General features: G+C 26.9%; 1 protein-coding gene across 4 annotated transcripts in view; it reads right to left on the bottom strand.

Moving 5' to 3' along the window:
* Positions 1-7,297, bottom strand: part of LOC117172400 (protein charlatan) — a 480,082-nt gene that overhangs the window by 11,813 nt on the left and 460,972 nt on the right. The window lies entirely within an intron of this gene.

Genomic DNA, 7,297 nt, shown 5'->3' on the forward strand with positions numbered 1-7,297 from the left:
AAATTAAAATTCGAAAATTTTTTCTAAAGCCTCCAGGGGACTTCGTTTTCGCACGAAAAAATTTTATGTGCCCTTATTGCATCCGGACCCACAATTCTTGAATTTTCTACCAAAATAATATAATTTTCAGACCCAAAAATATGAATTTTCAACCAAAACGATCATTTTCAACCAAATACACTAATTTTCTACCAAATTCCTACAATTCCGACCAAAAACAAGAGTTTTCTACAAGCAGGTTATATTGTTTACTCGAAAATATGAATTTTCAACCAAAAAGTTCATTGGTAACCAAATTAATTTTTTTTTAATTTAATAAAACTGTTGAAGCCGCAACATAAACAGATTCATTTTCAACCAGAAAGTTGCATTTATTCTGACGAAAGATGAAATTTATAATTAAAGTGATAAATTTTCAAACTAAAACGATGAATTTGCAGAAAAAATTAATTGAAATATTAATCAAAAAAAATTTTAGTGACTATTTAGTTACATACCAAAGAAGTTGGAAAAATTTGAGGTTCGAATTGCAGGTTGCAATAAAATACTTTCAATTTATTTTTTAGAATTAATAAAATATTTAACGGCGAACTTGGTGCTCATACAATACGGCGAAAGTAGCCGTCTAGGTAAGGGAAACCAGATTGTGCAACTGACGTTTAAGTGTCCGAAATTTTATTCTTCAACATATTAAAAATGTGTAAAAACATTAATTTGTCTATTAATGTAGAAAATATAATTACTACAAGGCTATAAAAGTTATGCAGAAAGCTTTGAAGTACAAAAAAATGGCGAATTTTTCAGCGTGTCATTCACAGATTTTGAGGAGTCATTTTCATTATTTTTTTACCAAATGCATAACTAGCCAAAAGAAAAATAAATAGTTTTAATAAATTCATAAGAACTTTATAAATACTAGAAAATTTCTAATTTTATGTTTTATGTTAGAATATGAAAGATGCTCAACGATATTTATTATTGTCCCAGTATTGGACATACTTTTTAGGTTGTCCCAGTAATGGTCGGTTTACCTTAATATTTTGATTCTTAAGGGCATGTGATACTTACAGTTTCGCCGGATTTTTTTCCACAAAAATGAAAATTTCAAAAAACTGAATTCGGAGATGCTATAAAATATCACAAAGGACGTCCCCGGACTCTTTTTGAGGGATAATAACAAAAAAAATTTATTGTGCTAAATAAGAATTTCATGCATATCCATTACTTTGAAGTTACGTCGTTTTTCATATCTGCCTTTCCGATAATCTGGAAATTATTGATAAAATAAACTTTTTTGATTGCCTGCAAACAAGGTTAGTTCCGGGATATTAGTTAATATATTTATTTGTAAGTCCCAAGTTTTCGGCCAAAAATATTGTGTAGTTTGGAAGAAACGCTCAGGTGAATTGTAACACACATAACCTCAAAATATACAAACACGTCGTTAGCAATATCAAAAATTTTTTGATAAAAAAAACACAAAAAAAGTGTGTGGAGACGTTCGTTAGCATGTTCGCTATGATTTCCCAGATTTTGAAGGCAAAATAATTCTTATCCTAGGAAAAAAGCCGGGGGAATCTAACACTGAAGAAATCGATACTATTTCCTAAGCGCTATGCAAATTAATCACATTTTGCTAAATTAAAACTTTTTTGAATGAACCTACAAAAAAAGTGTGTGGGGACGTCCGTTGGCATGTTCGCTATCATTTCCCAATTTTTTTAGTCCAAATATTTATTATTCTAGAAAAAAAAGTCGGGGGAACCTAAAACTGGTAAAATCGACAATTTTCTAAGTATCACATGCCCTTAAACTCATAGAAAACCTATTTTTTGCAGACATCTGACTTTTGACACGACCACCACCGTAACTCTAGAAGAATAGAGATAAATTCTTGATGAATGGAGGTACAAGCTGTTCAGTTAATACTTCCAACCAGACGAAAACATCACGTTCCTGTGGAAGAGAGAGTTCGTTAAAATCGCAACTAAATTTCTCTGTTGGTTCCTTTTTGATTAACGAGATCCACGTGTCGATGGAGTTGAAAACACACGTGGGATCGTATCTCATGGCGGCAGAGGCTGAAATTACGCGAGGCAAGTAGGTCGATCCGCAACAGATATCGCGTCTTCACGCGCCGTATCCTCAAAACGATCGATCATTTTCCGGTACTCTTGAATAATTTCCGCAAGGCCGTGGTAAGGTGTCGCAGAAAAAAAAAGGAATCAACACTCGACCGTGTCGTTGTGAATAATCGATTTATCAAATTCGGAATGGATTAGCACGGTGGATGGTCCAGAATCACAGGTGTGCTCAGGATAAAATGAGGACGATTTTCAGGATTGTCTTCAGATAAAATTATTTAGTGATTCAGTTTCATAAAGATTTGAGATCATTACAAAAACAAAAAATTAATAGTAAACAGCTCGCAATTATGAAAAAAATTGTTTTTTTTAACCCGGTACCGCATGATTTTTTTTCCAACGAAAAAATTCAAGCGTTTTTAGGAAGGCTATAGAACAGTCCCATTGGGCACAAAATTTGGCGACGTCTTTACGACATCTTTACGACAACTTTACGACATCCTATGTCCATGCCGTTACAGTGTCTTTACGATATCGTAAAGACATCGTCAGATCATACGACATATTTACGATATCGTAAAGATGACTTAACGAAATGGACATAGGATGTCGTAAAGTTGTCGTAAAGATGTTGTAACGATGGCGTAAAGACGTCGCCAAATTTTGTGCCCACTGGGGTGTCTGTTTCTTTTTTTTTTTTTTTTGTTTTTTTAGTGTTTTTACAGTAAAGCCATGGACTAACAATTAGTTGGCAGGCTTGTTAAACCGTTTAAACCTCACAAGAATATTTTTTGCGGTTTAAAACGATATGTATCATATATGATACGCCATGCGGTAGAGGGTTAGTGATTTTAAAAATCCAAATATTATAACTGATGTAATTTCAAATAAAAAACATTATTTTTTATGTAAAGTTTTAAAATTGACAACAAAATAATATTAATTTTTCCATGCTTTTTGCAATTGATTTTTTTTCTGACTGTCGCTTTTTACAATTTTTTAAAAAATGATTTCATTTTCATAAATGACGGCTTCGTTTTTCCGGGAAAACATCTACAACTCTACTGTTTCCAATTTTGAAAATAAGTAAAGTAAACCGACCATTACTGGGACAACGTAAAAAGTATATCCAATACTGAGACAATAATAAATATCGTTAAGTATCTTTTATATTTCAACATAAATTATAAAAGTAAAAATGTTATCTTATTTTTGCAGTTATTTTGAATTGGTTACCACTATTTATTTTTGTCCTGACAAGTTAAACATTTAGTAAAAAATAATCAAAAATATTCCACAAAACAGTAATGTTTTTGCACATTTTTAATATGTTGAGGAATAAAATTCATAACTTTATTAGCAATTTTATTCAAGAACTTATGAATGTTTTAATGTCCCGCATTTGGACAAATTTTTGGCGAAGTTTGGCGTAAGTATGCATTAAAATTCAATATTATATATTTATATGAAATATTAATGAGATTAATAATATCGATTTAATTTTTAAAATAAATTAAGCAACTTAACATTTCTATTGGAAATTTATATTTTCAAATTAAAAATATAACTGTTTTGAAGACAATTCATCTTTTTCACTTGAAAATTCAACAGTTTGGTTAAAAAATTTATTTCTTGACTGAAAAATGTTCTTTGATTAACATTTGAACTATTTTCTTTAAAATTCGTCTTTTTGGTTTGAAAACGTATCTTTTTAATTATAAATTTCATCCTTCTTGAGCAAAAATGCAACTGTGGTTGAAAATTAATCTGTTTAGATTGAGGCTTAAACAGTTTGATTGGAAATTCGTTTGTTTTTTTTAAATTAATTCGTCTGCTTTCAACATGTAATTAAAATCTTGATATTTCAAACTATAAATGTTTTAATTTTAAATCAAACATGACATGATTTTTTAAATTAATAAGATTTTTTATTAAAAAAAAAAAGAAAAATATTTTAACCAAATTGATGAATTTTCTACCTAAGTAATATCATTTTTAACAAAACAGTTGAATTTTTCTCAAAGAAAAATGTAATTTATAATTAAAATGAAAATTTTTGAAACAAAAAGACGAACTTTCAACAAAATAGTTGAAATATTAATCAAAACAGATTTTTCAGTCCATAACATTTTTAACCAAATAATAAAATTTGTAACCAAATAGATCATTAAATTTTGGACTAAATAATCGAATTTGTAAACAAACGACATGAATAATTCTGGACTGAAAATGTAATAATAGACTTTTCAATTAAACAGAATTATTTATAAACCAAAAAACATACTTTTTTAAATTAAAAAAAAAATATCTTTCTTGCCAAGAGATGAATTTTCAATTAAAAAAGACGGATTTTCTTTTTAAAAAAACAGTCTATAAACAAAACAGTTAAATTTTAGATCAACAAAGATTACTTTTAAATGAAATAGTAGAATTTTCAACAAAATAATTAAATTAGTGCAATTTTTAACCAAGAGATTAATTCTGAAAAATAAATTTAATAATAGATTTTTTAATGCAAATGATAGAATTTTTAAATAAAAAAGATTCAGTAAAAACAGTTTAATTTTCAACTAGTTACTTGAATTTTCAAACCCAAAAGATGAATATTTCAGAAAACTTGGAATTTGCAACCAAAAAAATATGAATTTTCTACCCAAGGATGAATTTTCTATCCAAAAAGACGAATTTTCAACTAAACAGTTGTACTTGCAAGCCAAAAATATTACTTTTTACGAAAATAGACTATTTTCTTAAAAAGTAATAATTTTTAACTATTTGAAATAGTTGAATTCTTAACTAAATACAAGAATTTGTAACCAAAAGAGATGACTAATTCAGGACAAAAATATAATAATACACTTTTTAAATAAAAAAATTAAATAACAATAAAAAAGACATATTGATAAGAATTGAATTTTTAACCAAATAGTGGAATTTTTAACCAGATCAGATGAATTCTGGACCAGAAATATGATAGTACACTTTCTAATTAAAAAAATTAACTGTCAACCCTAAAAGATGAATTTTTAATTCAAAAGGACGAATTCTCAACAAAACATTTGAATTTTCTGACAAAAATGATGAAAGATAAGAGTTGAATTTTCGAAAAAATAATTACATTTTCCACCAAATAGAAGAATTTATAATCAAAAGAGATGAATTTTCAATTATATATATAATGATGGACTTTTCAATTAAAAATAATTAACTTTCAAACAAAAAGACGTATTTTCAACCAAAAGATGAATTTTCAATCGCAAATTACCGATTTTCTATCGATAAAGACGAATGAGCAACAACAAATTTTAGACTATTAAATTTTATTAATTCATTTTTCATCTGACCGAAAAAACGAAGAAAATTGGGAGGAGGGGGGCATTCATTAAAATATGATTGGTGTAATTTCAGAATATAAATGGTGACGTTTCCCAAGAAAAGGGTCTTTTTTCGATCGTAGTTTAGGAAATATTCGCATTTTTGTTTACTTTTATCTCTATGAAATTTTGATAAAATCTTTAAAATATTTGTAAAATGTTGTAAATCTTTGGAAAATCTCTTAAACCAATTTGAAATCGTTTTAAATCTTTAAAATGTTTTGAAATCTTAGAAAGAATTTTGATGAAATCTTTGAAATATTTGTGAAATCTTTTATATTCATTTGAAATCATTAAATAATAGGACTTCTTTGTGAAATCTGTTGAAATCTTTTAAAATGTGAGCAAACTATTGAAATCCTTGGAATCTTTGTGATATTTTTTGAAATATTTGGGAAATGTTTGAAATCTTTAAAATCTGGTGTACCGTGCCCTTTTTAAAACATTTGTATTTGAAATCTTCATAAAATTTTTCAATATTCTAAAACTTTGATAAGATTTTTGAAATCCTTGGAATCTTTGTGATATGTTTTTAAATATTTGAGAAATGTTCGAAATCTTTGTAATCTTTGAAATCTGGTGTACAAGTACCCTTTTCAAATCTTTGAATTAGAAATTTTTCTAAAATCTTAAAATATTTATGAAAGCTTCTGTATTCACTTGAAATCATTAAAATATTTGGATTCTTTGTGAAATCTTGAAAAATTTTGTTAAAATATTTGAAATCCTTAAAAATCTTCTTGAAATGTTTAGAAATCTTGATGAAATGTTTGTGAAATCTTTCTTTAATTTTTGTGTGTGAAATCTTTTAGTGTTCATTTGAAGGCATTAGAATCTTTTAAAATTTCAACTTTAGGGAAACTTTTTGAAACGCTTTAAGATCTTTGAAATCTTTCAAATTCTTTAAAACTTCTGAAATCCTGATGAATTCTTTAAAATATTTGTGAAATCTTTTGTTTTTATTTAAAATCATTAAAATATAGAAAATCTTTGTGAAATCCGTTGAAATCTTTTAAAATTTTGGTAAAATTTTTGAAATCCTTGGAATCTTTATCATATGTTTTGAAATATTTGGGAAATGTTCGTAATATTTGTAAAATCTTTAAAATGTTTTTAAATCTTTGTAATCTAGTGTACCGTAGCCTGTTTAAAGTCTTTATACAATTTCTATAAAATCTTTTAAATATTTGTGAAAGTTTTTACATTCATTTGAAATCTTTAAAATATTAAAAGTCTTTGTGAAATCTTTAAAATTTGTGTAAAATCCTTGATGACTTCGTGAAATGTTTTGAAATATTGAAAATACTTGTAAAATGTTTCTTTAATTTTCGTTTGTGAAATCTGTTGTGTTCGTTTGAAATCATGGAAATCGTTTAAAATTTCAAATTTATGGAAACCTTTTGAAATGCTTTAAAATCTTTGAAATAATCTGAGATCCTGACGAATTCTTTGAAATATTTGTGTAATCTTTTTTATTCACTTAAAATCATTCAAATATTTGAAATCTTTGTGGAATATTTTGAAATCTTCTAAAACATTTTGAAATCGTTGAAAATTTGACATTTTTTGAAGTCTTCAACACCTGATGTGACCTTGTTAAAATATTTTAAATCCTTAAAATATCTTAAAGGTTTAAAAATCTTAATGAAATATTCGGAATTTTTTTTAAATCTTTGAAACCTTATCTACACGCCTTTTTCAAATCCTCGAATCCTTTTTAAGTCTTTCAAATCCGTGAAATGTCGTTAAAATGTTCAAAATCCTTTTCCATACTATAAAAGCTTCGAAATACCTTAAAATATTTTGAAATCCTGAAAATGACTTTGTAACCTTTTAAAA

This window comes from Belonocnema kinseyi, chromosome 5 (assembly GCF_010883055.1).
Source record: "Belonocnema kinseyi isolate 2016_QV_RU_SX_M_011 chromosome 5, B_treatae_v1, whole genome shotgun sequence".
In the NCBI taxonomy this organism is placed as follows: Eukaryota; Metazoa; Arthropoda; class Insecta; order Hymenoptera; family Cynipidae; genus Belonocnema; species Belonocnema kinseyi.